The sequence below is a fragment of the Canis aureus genome, chromosome 8, assembly GCF_053574225.1.
Source record: "Canis aureus isolate CA01 chromosome 8, VMU_Caureus_v.1.0, whole genome shotgun sequence".
NCBI lineage: Eukaryota > Metazoa > Chordata > Mammalia > Carnivora > Canidae > Canis > Canis aureus.
Window position 1 is genome coordinate 46,565,097 of NC_135618.1, and position 14,003 is coordinate 46,579,099.

A 14,003-nucleotide genomic window follows, 5' to 3' on the forward strand; every position below is an offset into this window, starting at 1 on the left:
CACTTATAAAAGCACCCAGAATGGAACACCTGGGTGGCTCAGTGAGTGAGCACCTGCCTTTGGCTCAGGTCGTGATCCCGGGGTCCTGGGATCGAGTCCCGCATCGGGCACCCCGCAGGGAGCCTGCTTCTCCCTCTGCCTGTGTCTCTGCCTGTCTCTGTGTGTCTCTCATGAATAAATAAAAAAGCACCCAGAGCAACGAGCGGCACGGAAGCACTGAGTATGTGTTAGCCGTGACTAGCACTTTGTCACAGAGCACTGTGTTTGGCTTGTCTGGCTTCCCGATCAGTCTGTGGGTCCTATGAGGACAAGGATTGAAATTTCTTAGAATCTGCATCCCTAGCACCTAGAACTAGGCTCAAAACATCACAGGTGCTTTTATTGAGTGACCCACGGGGATGGAGGGGTTTCCCTGGATATGGGATTTTGGTGCTCACCCTGAGAAAGTTCTAGACAACTCAAGACAAGCTGCTCACCCTGACGCTTCAACAGATGTGAGGAGAAAACAAGACCCATCTTGGATGGCATCAAGACTTGGAAGCAAATGTAAATGAGAGGCTCTTATCCTAACACCTCCGCTTAGAAGCCAAGAACCGTTTTGCAGGAAGATGTTTATACAATGACAAGCCTCAGTAACAGATGGTCTCCTGGTTCAGCTCAAGGTAACACGAGTATTTGGCCAAAGTGTCACCAAATACGCTCCAGAAGTGGAGTCACTTAATTGGGTCTGAAATCCTTCATTTCCCCCAGGATTCCTGAGGAGAGTGGTGTTTCTCAACAGGGCACCCCAGGATGTCAAGGCGGGAGATCGAATCAAGATGTGGGTGGAAAGGGAAGTGTGGAGGTGTGCAAACATGAACAAGATAGAATCAGAAAGAGAAAGAAAGAAAGAAGAAAAAGAAGAAAAGAAAGAAGAAAGAAAGAAAGAAAGAAAGAAAGAAAGAAAGAAAGAAAGAAAGAAAGAAAGAAAAGAAAGAAAACCCCACAATCTCTGAACCTCAAGATGGGCTCCTTTCTACTCCTTGATGCAAGTTTATGACGCTGCTGGCATCCGCGCTCTGCAGCAGGTGCCCTGGTTTGTGCCGATATGTGCTCCTGGTTCTGCTCGGGGTTACCGAGGAGGGTGGGGAGGGGTTCATCCTGCGACAGTATCATCCATTCCAAATCCAGATTCATGGGCAGGCTCCTCACTGCCATCACCCCAAACTCACAAACACCTGTCCCTGCATGTTCGTTACCTGCTCTTTGGTGTGGCTCTAGAGCCACTGGGTCTAAATGGATGGTGTGTCATCCTTTCTCCAGAAATGACAATCTGTCTTTTGTCCACAGTGTCAAGAAAACTCAGAGGCCCTAACTATCCTGTGCCCCAAGATGTCATAAATGTCAGCAACCTCTGCTGCTGCATGTGGACAGGAAAGCGGGGGACAGAGGTCACACCTGTGCTGGCATCTCCATCCCCAGGGCATGTTTATAACCCGGATACTCTTGGCAGATGAGGGACTCACAGAGTCTCAGGTCATTTTCCCTCCCTACTCCTATCCCTTTTTGAGATTTTATTTATTTGGGAGAGAGGGAGAGAGAGCACAAGGGAGGGGAGGGGCGGAGAGAGGGAGAAGCAGGCTCCCCGCTGAGCAGGGAGCTCGATCCCAGGACCCCGGGATCATGACCTGAGCCGAAGGTAGATGCTCAACCCACTGGGCCACCTGGGCACCCCTCCCATCCCTTTCTGATGAGATGACCACCAGGCAGCCCCAAAAGCAAAGAAGGACGTGAGGCCCGATACTAAGAAGTGTCATTGGGCAATGGCGCATCACGGGCTTCCCTGCAGAGTCCAGGCCTCGGAGGCCATGGCCAGCACCGAGCTCAGGGATGGGACAGAGAAGCCTGGTGCCCTGGATACAGTCACGCGTGGGGTTTCCAGAAACACCTGCATGCACTCCCCAGTCATTTGCAGGAGTGGGTGGGTCACTAGGCAAGGCACGGAAAGGAGACCAAACAGCTCAAAAGAAAATCGATATGGTGGAATTCATTTCCTTTTTTTTTTTTTAAGATTTTTTTTTTATTCATGACACACACAGAGAGAAGCAGAGACACAGGCAGAGGGAGAAGCAGGTGCCCTGCGGGGAGCCCGATGCGGGACTCGATCCCAGAACCCTGGGATCACACCCTGAGTCAGAGGCTGATGCTCAACCACTGAGCCACCCAGGCGCCCCTGGAATGCATTTCTTTTAAAATGATGCAATTTAAAGGCCAGTCAAACGTTGGAGAGCAAGAAACTCTGGAACTAATAAGCTCCTGTGGTTCGAATGCCACAACTCCGCCACTTCTGGGCGGCGTGAAGTGGGGCAGTCACTCAGTTTCTCCGTGCCTTGGTTTGCCCATCTGGAAAATGGGCTAACAGTCCTCATACCTCAGAGAGGCACAAGTGGGTGTGCTCAGAACCCCGGGCACGAGGAGGACTACAGAAGCGTTAGTGCTCGTGACTCGGGGAAGCAGACAGGGACCGGGGAGGGGACCGCTTGGCCGCGGTGGCACAGAGGTTCCCACTGCCAAGATCCAAGCGCAGACCCCACTGCACCACGCGCTCCTGTTCTGGGGCCACTACCTCCATGGCTTTCCATGTTTGCCTAACCCCCCACCCAGAATAGTGCCCCCTAAAGGCGTCCACATCCTAATCCCTCAGAATGTGTGAATCCCTTAAGAGGGACTTTGCAGCTGTGCTTGTTAAGAGAGGAGGAGGAGGCTGTCCCCGAGTACCTGGGGAGTACCTGGTGGGCCCAACGTAACCACGAGGCTCCTCTTAGGAGGGAGGCAGGAGGACCTGAGAGGAGAGGAGGTGCTCCCCTGCTGGCTTTGAAAGTGGAGCAAGGGGCCACAAGCCAAAAAACGCAGATGCTTCTGGAAGCTAGGGAAAGGCAAGGTGATGGATGATCCCCGGGAGCCTCCAGAAGGAACGCCAGCTACACCTTGATTTTAACCCCGTGACACCCGTTTTGGATTGCTGACCTCCAGAACGGTGAGCTAATGGATGTGTGTTACTGTGGCCACTGAGCGTGTGGTAATCTGTCCCAGCAGCCGTAGGGAATGAACACACCCACCTCACCACTGGGTCGCCCAGATTCCCCACCTGTGGATTCTCGAGGGGGCTCCCCTCCCTCCCACGCCTCTGCCCCCCTGCAGACCTGACTCCCTCAACCTCCCATCCTAAGCCCCAGGCATCTGTCCACCTGCCCTCAATTCACAAGCAAGCGCTTCTCTGACTCAAACTCCACTTAACCGTGTGAGTGTGGCCACCCTGGCATGCCTGCCATCTCTCCGGGGACCCTGCTCCAACAGCCTCCTCCACCTGCCAACCCTGCTCTCAGCTGGCTCCTCTCCTAAGAGCTCTTTGATGGCTCAGGTCTTCCAAAATGTAAAAACATTTCTGGCTCCTCTCCCTCAGCCCGGGTGCTCAGCCCCTCTGGCTTCCTGCTTTTCTTCCCCATCCTCGGGATCACCCTCCACCACTACCCCCCAGCCTCATTCCTCCCTCAGCCACGACAACACTAAACCCACTTCCTATTTCTTGTCCTCTTCTCCCCAGGCTGGAGGGCCTTCCTCACTTGGCCCAGGCTTGCACCTCTGTCTCCTTCTCCATCAGTTCTCCCCCAAAAGGTCCCCAGGGACACAAGAGTGTGCACCCACTCCTCAACTGCACACCAATCAGGTTGACCCTGGCCCATCCAGGACAACTCCACTGGAGTTGTCATCACATGCAAAAAGATGCTATCTCACTCGAGGAGATGCAGTTAAAACGGTGCGGAGACAGGCCGTCAAGATTGCTATCAGTGAGAAATCACATGGACATCACACACTTGCTGATACGATCAGGGGCAAAAGTATGTGTCAGCTCTGTGGTCTTCCTCCCCCAACCCCTTGACCTCAGGCTCATCATGAGAAAACAACAGACAAGCCCAAAACCAGGAGAGTACTCCCCAAAACTGCCAAGGTCACGGAAAATAAGGAAAGTCTCAGAAACGGTCACAGACCAGAGGGGAATGAGACAGAACAACGAAATACAATGTAGGATCCTGGATTAGATCCTGGAAAAGAATCCTGTAGGAAAAAAGGTTTTCCTCTGAGTTCGAATAGTCTGAAGTTGGTTAAGAGGCAGGTATACCAACGCCAGTTTCTTAGTTGTGACAAATAACCCTGATGTGAGATGTTTGGGGGGGTGGGAACCGGATGGGGTAAGTATGTGACTTCTGTACTAACTTGACAACTTTCTTGTAAATCTACAATGGAAGGATCTACCAAAAGGTAACATGCAGGAGACCTTCGAGCCAGCAGTTCTTCCTCTAGGCATCTGTAGCCAAGATACCCAATGCATGGGTGAAGTGACAAATGACGAGCACACAGGGGTATTCACTGCAGCGTGGCCAGAAACCACCTAACTATCCATCTGCAGGGGACCGGGCAGATCGGTGATGGCCCGTCTATGTCCAGGGAATAGAACACAACCACCAAAACAGAACAAGCAAGAGTTTTATGTGTGGAAATGCATCTCTCTAGACATATCACTGCATGAACAAAGCCCCAGAGTGTTCACAGCAGGGCATCATTTGGGTGTAAGGAAGGAGGATATACATATCTCCTTATAGGATAGATAGAAAATGTCTCAAAAGGATATATAAGAAACTGATTAACGGTGGCTTCCTGTGAGCGGGGACAGGGCTGGACTGGGAGATGCAGGAGGAAGGACATTCTTCACCTACACTTCCCTGGTCTTCTGTTTGTTTTTTTGTTTTTGTTTTTGTTTTTTAATATTTTATTTATTTATGAGAGACAGAGAGGCAGAGACACAGGCAGAGGGAGAAGCAGGCTCCATGCAGGAAGCCCAATGTGGGACTCGACCCCAGGACTCCAGGATCACGCCCTAGGCCAAAGGCAGGCACTAAACCGCTGAGCCACCCAGGGACCCCTGGTCTTCTGTTTGTACACTGAGCCACAGCAATATTACATAATCAAAAAATTAAATTAAGAAAAAATTCAATATAATAGGTTTATTCATTATAGCTTATTAAGTTTACAGGACTCAGTATTTATTAATCATAACATATTTATAATTAAATAAAATAAAAATTAACCCATATCTGCCTCCCGTGTACTCCCACCTGTGGGTGAAATTATGTCATCACAGCCCTTTGTCCCGTGAACCATCTCACGTCACTGCCCAGCACCTGGCCTTTAGCTCCTCCCTGAGTGTTTGCAGAGTGATTAAAGCTTCTGATTACTTCTATTTGGTGAGGAGATATGTAAACTACTATTCTCACTGTATCATCCCCAAATTTGTGACAACAATGTCCTATTTACCAACATAAAGTTCTTTCTCTTTGAATTTTGTGCTAGGACCCATTTTTTTATGCAGGGGGTTCTGAAGGCTGATGGTTCATATGAGACTAGGGAGACACAGACCCTCCCTTGCCAGCCTTAAGGAATCCCTCTGGGGAGGCAAAGTTAACTAACGTGGGGGAGATATGGGAACAGATCCAAAGGGGAAACTGAGTCCAGATTCTGAGCCAAGTGGAGGGTCTAGGGGACACAGGCAAAGGCAGGTCGGGGCGTGGGGAACAGCGTGGCTGGACGCACAGAAGCAGGCACACCTGTGTCCTATGGGGAACATAGCAGTTGGCCAGAAGGGTGGGGTCGGATCACGGGAGCCTTCCCATGGCCAAGAATCTGGCTCAGGCTGGACCGTTCACAGGGGGTCCCCAAACAAGGGTTCTGTTTAATTAACCAGCATCCCAAGAACAACATGAAAACCCCCTAGAAGTATCCAACTCCTGCCAAGAAGGAGGGTTAGATTCTAAAAATAAGCCTCAAAACCTAGAATACCAGGAGAAACCAACCACAGCAGAAGCCACGCAGCAACTGTCATCAGTATAAACACACATCAAAGGCCCAAGAGCCCAAAGCCAAGGGGGTCCCTCTCCCCACTCACGGCTGAACACAACGAAAACTCCAGCCTCGTGACTTCTGACACTGCTTCATTCTGACTGATGGCTTTCTTCAGCATCCCTCCCCAAAAAGCACCTGAACTTTTTTCTAATATCGATCCCATATTTCTCTCTGCTTCCTTAAAGTCTACAAAGAATAAGAAGATGACGATGCCTGGGTCGTATCTGGTGGTTCTGTGCTGTCCCAGACTGCAGAAGGTCCAGCCTGCGGCTGCTGGCAGCTCCCACCCACCCCTGCCTTTGCTGTGTCAAAGCCTCTGAGCATGGAAAACCCGCACCCACAGTGTAAGAACTCTATGTAAAGTAAGAGTTACGAGTTTTCCTTGGGTGTCTCCTATGAGTAAGGTAAACAGACTTGGGCGTCTGTCTTGATGATAAATATCTGTGTTACTCGGGAGTCTCATATTTGCTTATTTCCTCCATTCTGGCTATATTCCAGTTGACTGCTGGAATTATAACTGTCATGTCTTTGAAAATTATGGGAAACATCCACCTCGCCTTTAGCAAGCCTTCAGGTGAGAACAGGGTGGTAAACGTTACCTACTGAATTCCCTTAAAGACTGCCCCCGTATGCCTGGCCTCACCTACACAATCCAGCCCTCCACAACATATGCCGTCCTCATGCGTCCTAATTGTTTCCTGTCTCCCTAACTGGACCACATTACACCCCTCCAGGGAAAGGACTGGGTTCTACACTTCTCCCGGGTTCCCAGAGGGCTTTGGGAGAGTGATGCCCACACGACATCCTCGTAGAACAGAGATTTTATGCACATACACAGCATCTACACCCCATATACGATGGCGAGATCTATCATGCAAGCTCTTTACAAGTGTGTATTTATTAAATATAGAAGACAAACCGTCCTTACAGAAGAATTCCAAATGGTGTGTGTCAATACCCCTCCCTCTCTCCATTCCTCTCTCCTGAGTGTGGGCTGGATTTAGTATCTTGCTTTTAAGGGACAATCTACAAAAAGACAAAGATAGGAACTTGGCAATGGGCAAACCTGGCAACCACCACCTCAACCTAGTGAGGAAGGTTCACATTATTAGCAATGTCTTGTGGATATCAGATACCCCCCAGATGTCAGGAGAAAGGCATTTCCCCATGCCAATTCTTCACCCAAATCCATAACGCCAATGCAACCAGGAGAAGAACTCCAAGACAAACCCAATCTGAGGGACAGTCTACAAAATCTCTGACTAGTCCTCCTCAAGAAGTCATGAAAACAAGACGGAGACATTTGTGAGAGCAGAGGATGCTGGAAAAGGGGGTTAAAATGCCATGTGGTACCCGGGATGGGACCTTGGTACAGAAAAAGAATGTCGGGGGAAAACTGGTGAACTCCAAAACAGAGTCTGGAGTTTTGTTAATGGTGAGGCATCAGTGTCAGTTCCTTGGTTTGACGGTACTGTGGGGATGACATGAGACATTTTTAACAACAGGGACACCAGGCCAGGGGTCCTGGGAACTCCCTGTGCTAACTGCAACTTTCCCACAAACTTAAAACTAAACTAGAAGGTGAACCAGAGCAGGCAGGCCTCACCCAAAGACATTCAAGTTCAATTTTAAAAAACAAAAAAATTTTAAAGGTTTTTTTTTTCTTTAAGAAGCTATTTTTTTTAAGTGTATTTTGGTTAAATGCAAAAGATGAAGTGAACCAAAGTTTCTAATTATTTCTAAGTGGAGAGAAGGAAGGAAGGAAGGAAGGAAGGAAGGAAGGAAGGAAGGAAGGAAGGAAGGAAAGAAGGAAGGAAGGAAGGAGATATCCCCAAATGTAAGTGACTGTACAGGCCTTGAGGTTTAAGGAATCTCCAAAATCCCTCCCAACTGGATGCACAAGGATGCCTGGCCACAAATCTCCCTTAAAACATTGATTTCAAAACTCTCCCAAAGTGGTTTTAAACACATGTGGGTGATAAACTGTTCTAAAAATACATCAGATCAACACAGAAAAGGGCAAGGCCTTCAGAGAAGATAAAGCAGCTTTTTCACCACCAACTTAATCCTCCTTCTTAAAATCAGTTCTTTCAAGGAGAGAAAAGGAAGATTCTCCACTTCTACTCCCTGCCCCCACCCTCCAGCCCCAGAAAAGGAACCCAGAGACCAGTTCCCAATATTCGGAATATTTGCATCACTGAAATCACCCCAGGGGAAGAGGGATTCCTTCAGGAAAAAAAAAAAAAATGTAGGGGGGCAGGGGCAAAGGGCGCTCCTGCAAATTGTCAGGATGCCTAAGAAGACCGTTCCGTTTATACCCAATAATGTGAACAGAAGTGAAACCTGATTATAAAAACTCTAAGGAACTATCTGGCTTGTACACGTATTAAATCGAATATTGCTCAAAATTCTTAAACTAAGGGCCACTAGCTAGCAATCTTGAAAATACAAAGATACTGTGACGCTGTTTTAGTTGTAATGGAATTTAACCTGCCCACGGTTCTGAAAAATGTCCCAGGCGAATGAATGGTGCTTTCTAAACTCTAAATTAGTATGAGGAAGAATTTAGACAAACAAGGAAAATGGGATCTCCAGCCTTCTTCGGGAAAGGAAGTGAGAAAATTGTACTACAGGGCTTAGGCTATTTGACCTCCATCAAATGCAAGTCCAAGCTACCTCAGTAAAAGCACAGAAGCTCATCGGAAATCTCAGAGAAATTATTTTCAAATGCCATGTTCTCTGAATTGTGTCTGTTTACACGGGCTGACATGCCCCACAAATCAAAGATAAAGTTACCACCATCCGAAAGCCAGGTTCGAATATGGTGCAAGTACCAATTACAATGATTTGCGGGATGGAAAATCCTTCTACTGGGGAGGTGGGCTGCTCCCCGGAATCAGAGAGGGCGACTTCCCTCTGGATTCCTGGTGAAACCACATCCGCAAGTTTCCACAGGAATGATGAGTTTTGATGAAGCGACACAATGGGAACATCAGCAGGACTGCGTCGGGATGCAAAATTGTATGTGCCCTGATTACAGCTTCAGAAATAAACAGGCACCACGATAAAAGGCCAAGCCGCCGAACAAGGAAAACTGATGCTAACTCTTTGGTTCACAGGCTGAGATTATGCCCAATCTTCTTCTTTATCTTCCACGCTTTCTGTGATAGTGTTATTTTTTTTATATATAACTTTCAAAAATATCAATGCATCGCCTACAAATAACCCCCCTGGGCTCAGGGTTAAGGCAAGTCAATGCCAAGCTCTTAAATTTATCCCAGGAACACTGTCAATTCTAAAGTTCCATGACCTAAGTAACTGACCTTCTCTATCCTTCTCTCTCTCAACTTAACACCCATAAGGAAGAAAGTGATAAAGGAGGGAGTGCTTCAAGTTTTTAGGATCTCAGCGACTGAACTTCCTACCTCAAACTCTCAATGATTCCTTTCTTCTTTTTTTTTTTTTAAGATTTATTTTTAAGTAATCTGTCCCCCTCCCCAACACGGGACTCGAACTCACAACCCTGAGGTCCCGAGTTGCACGCTGTTATCGACTGAGCCAGCCAGCCGCTCTTCTGTTGGTGTCTTAACTAAAGCCTGTGAAACTACACACAGTTCTACTGAAGTCATGTGCACCCGAGGGACAACTATATTAGCCAAGGAAGTGTTGCCAAAGCGGCCCAAAATACCAATAGGGGTTAAAATAGTAAGAAGAAATTGCAGGGACCTAGGAAAGCACCACTCTGAGCACAAATAACAATTTTAAGGTTAAGAAAACAAGTTCAGAACAGACCAGGGCAGGCCAAGTGGGCACCGAAGACATCATCAACATGTCTGTACTAGCGACAGGCAGAGTTAAGGAGGTCTGTCTACCTGATGAGATGGACCACCTCTCCCACTGGGCTACTGTCATTGCAGTAAAAGCATAAAGAAATACAAGACAGGTTGTACGTGGTGCCAAGGCTCTAGGACTTCCTCTTATGAGCCTTCTTTCTTTCACCATCACTGTAGCTCTGGGTTAATTCATCTTTGGTGTGGGATGCCTGGGTGGCTCAGTGGTTGAGCGCCTGCCTTCGGCCCAGGGCATTATCCTGGGGGTCCTGGGATCAAGTCCCACATCAGGATCCCTGCGTTGAGGAGCCTGCTTCTCTCTCTGCCTCTCTCTCTCTCTCTCTCTCTGTGCCTCTCATGAATAAATAAATAAAATCTTTTTTAAAAAATTTCATCTTTAAAAAAAAAAATTCGTCTTTGGTGAGAGAATTTTAAGTTCCAGATGGGCACTAGCCCCTTCTTAGAGTGGTATCATACATGCCTCCATTCAGTAGGGGTGGTTAATAGCAAGAGTATGTACTGCTGATCTCTCTGAAAATTAACTTAGGTTGGGTTGGAAATGCCTTCTGGCTCCTCCCTCCAGTGGTTCCCCTTTTATGGTCCAACCCTCATCTTGTCTGTGCCTCCTCTGAAGCTTTGCCGAGACCCTTCTGTGCCTCTGGAATGCTGCTCCCCATATCCACCTGCCCCTTCTGCCACAGAAGCACAGGCCTCAGCTTTGTTACTAAACCCACTGTGACTATCCTGGCTCCTTGCTCACACCTCCCTCCTTCCCACTCCCCTCAAGATCCTTCCAGGCATTAGAAAGCACTGAATTTCTCACCTGCATGTGTCTCCATTTTCGACCCACAGTGTAGACCCCTCAGGGCCAGGAGCCATTTCTCCTGTGTCTTTTAACGGGCAAGGGTAGCACTTTGTTCCCCCACAGCCAGCCCATAAAAGGGACCGAAGGAGCAGAGGGAGGTCCACTCACCAAATTATCTAGTATTTTAGAGATCTAAGAAATTGATCCTCTGTCTCAGATCAATCACCCAAGTCACTTAATCCACAATAACACGACAGGGATACTTTTCCAAACACGAATGAAAGCACCTATTCTTGATGCCTTGAAGTAACAGGAAAGAGGGAAGATGGGCCTCCTCCATACTAGGTATTTCTTAGAGAGGCTGGTGCACATTCAGATCCCAGACAAAGGCCGGCTTAGAGTTAAGCCAAGTGCGGCATAGGGTGTTTCCATGCCAGGTAGAACCAGTCACCTGCTCTCTGGATTCTGATCCAACTATGATAAAACCAAACACGGTGGTGGAGTCCCAGATACCAGCTCATGCCTCCCTTTACAATGGCAGCCCGGTTCGTCCTATTTTAAAAGAAGTACCCTGAAAAGGCTGGGGGTGGGGGTAGGAAGGTAAGTGAGGTAGTCAAGCATATACCAACACAAGCCATGTCTTTCCTTACAAGGGCCCCAGGGGAACTGCAGGGCTAACCCGCGTTCCAGGCAGCCCCTCAACCAGCACCAGGCTACCAGGCTACCAGGCCAACCGGAGGGATTTACCCCTCTTGGGAAGCCGGGTGGGAGAGTCTAACCTGACGGGTTAGGAAGGGGAGGCCGGTGGCTTCCAGAACCTAGGTTTCCCTGAACACCAAATGTCAGTCCAAAAAGTAATGACATCCGCCCCATGAATCAGAAGCACAAAAGTGACCAGAAAACCAGTGAAGGTCCAACTGGCCTGATGCCTGGAATGTACCGCCCTTTCCAGAATATGCCCATTTCCCCATCTCCTGACCTTGACCAGGAGGTGCGGACACAACACCAACCCCACTGCCCAGGTCTGACCTGCAGAGCAGAGGGGAGCAGCTCACCTGCCAGGCCTGGCGGGGGAGGGGTGACGCCCACCTCTGCCACGGGTTCCCCAGCCCCCAGCCCGTGCCGCCAGCACCCAGCCGGCCCCGGCAGCGGGCGGGCCTGGGCCACCCCTGCACTCACCCGGGGCCCCCTGACGCGGGGAGGCGGGCTGGCCGGCGCCACGGCTGCCTTCGCGCTCGGTCCGCTCCCCCCGGGGGCTCCCGAGGCGCCCGCGCGCCCGCAAAGGCACCGGCTCAGGATGGCGGGGGCGGCCCTTAGAAGCCGAAGGTCTGAGGCCGGCGTCCGGGAACTCTCCGGGACGATCCCAGCGCGGGCGACCGGCCCACTCGGGGGCGCAGGGCGGGAACCCAGCCCGTCCCGCGGTCGGGGAAGCCGGCGCCGGCGGGCCCCGCGCGGAACAGCTCGGCCGGACCCCTGCGCCCTCCAGCCCGCCCCGACCCCCGGGGCCCGCGCGATGCCCCGGGTCTCCCGGCGGCGGCTGCTCCCGAGCCCGGGGCCAGGGCTCACGCCGCCGAGCCCGGCCCCCGCCCGCGCCCCCGCCCGCGCCCCCGCCCGCGCCCGCGCTGCACTCACCGCCGCCCGCGCCGCCAGTCGAGCCGGGAGGTCTGAGCGCGCGCTGCAGCCGAGCTGCGGGGCCGGCCGAGCAGGGGGCGGGGCGATCCCAGGCTGGGGGCGGGGCCTGCCGCGCAGGGGGCGGGGCTAGTCATGGCCGGGGGCGGGGCCGGCCGAGCAGGGGGCGGGGCCGGCCGAGCAGCGGGCGGGGCGATCCTTGGTTGGGGGCGGGGCCTGCCGCGCAGCGGGGCGGGGCGAGCAGGGGGCGGGCCGGGCCGAGCCGAGCAGAGCCGAGCCGAGCCGGGGCCGGCGGCGGGGCAGCTCCGGCTCCCGCCCCTCCCTGCTCCTCGCCCACCCAGCGCAGCCTGGCGGGGTCCCTGCCCGAGGTTGCCCACCCTCCGGGTTCTGCCCCTCCCCTCCGCCCCTCGGGACACCCCGCAGAGTACACCCCGACCCGGCTCACTCCCGGGACGCCCCCGCTGACCTCGGAGCCCCCCATCGTCCGGTCCTGGGTCGCCCCTTGGGGATTCCGCTCCTACAAGTCGATCCCCTCCCCTCCGCGTCCTGATTCCCGCCTCCAGCTCTCCCCGCTCCCCTAGGCCCCCCATCTCTGGCATTCCTTCCTCCTCCCTACCCTCAGGCAGCGGGGGCCCATCAGCCTCCAGTCCCAGGTCCAAGGTTGCCTGCCCTCCGCAGGGCGGCCTTTCTCTCCCCAGTACTCAGTCCTGCACATTCAGACGCATCCACACAGCCCGAAATACTCCGTGTGCCTTTGGGCAAGTCACGCACTCCTCTGGGCCTCGGTTTCCTGTGTATAAAATGGGCATAACAGTACCTGTCTCATAAAGTCTAAGAATGCACCGAGAAGGGTTTAGCACAGATTAGGTCTTAAATAAAACCAATCTGCTGTGCTACTACTTCCTAGGCCCCCAGGGTGGTCCACCACCCCTAGGTACTTTCTCCCTGGCTAAAAGCTCTGGAAGTCTGTATCTGATCCTCTGCCCCTAAATGGGTGCTGCCTGCCTATTTGACCAGAGCCCCGTCTGCCTGCTAGAGTATTAACAGCAGCCCTGATCCAGCAGGGGACTCTGAGAAGTCCTCACCAGGCATTAAGGAGCCTGTGTGGCTTTCAGAGTACAAAGTCCTGGAGATGCAAGGAACCCTAATATGGCCATCTAGAGAAATGCCACTTGGGTGAAGAGCCTATGAGCCACTCGAGAGGGATTCATAGACCTGGATCCTACTGGACCATCCTCCAGTGATAGAATCCAGCTGCCTTTACAGTGAGACCCAGACAGGGAGAGTGACTTGCCCAAAGTCCCACAGCAAACTGTCCTTGTCCAAAGCTCTCACCACCTTTCACCAGGTGGACCCAGCCATTATCAGCTGTGGACATATTAGTCAATTGGAGGAGGGGATTTCAAAGTCCTCCCAACCATGATAAATTGCCAGGCAGGTGTTATTAGTGAGGCCAATCTTTTATTTTAAAACTATAGAAGAAGCTGAGTTATGCCCAACCTCTGCCATTCTCCATTTTCAATGTGGGCAAGAAGACCTGTTGTCCTGACCTGAAGCCAGAGTATCACAGGCTGCCACTAGCAAAACAAAAGCCTTAGAGAAACTCAGAGCAAAATGTTTTAAGAAATGGCCCTGTGTGAATGCTCCCCCTCCCTTCCTATCCTTCCTTCCTTCCCTCCTTCCTGCCTTCCCCTTCCCCTTTCTTTCCTTCTTCCTTTCTGCAGGGGAAAAGTAATTGCACAACTGAATTTACTGCTGTCTTTTTCTCAATGTTACTTCCTTTTTCTCCTTGCAACTGCTAA

General features: G+C 51.4%; 1 protein-coding gene across 1 annotated transcript in view; it reads right to left on the bottom strand.

Moving 5' to 3' along the window:
* The window catches only part of LITAF (lipopolysaccharide induced TNF factor), a 30,438-nt gene extending 18,131 nt beyond the window's left edge, over positions 1-12,307 (bottom strand). The window contains exon 1 of the mRNA XM_077906648.1: positions 12,205-12,307. The gene's annotated coding sequence lies outside the window, so the exon portion shown is untranslated. The remainder of the gene's footprint in view (positions 1-12,204) is intronic.
* Between the last annotated feature and the right edge of the window lie 1,696 nt (positions 12,308-14,003).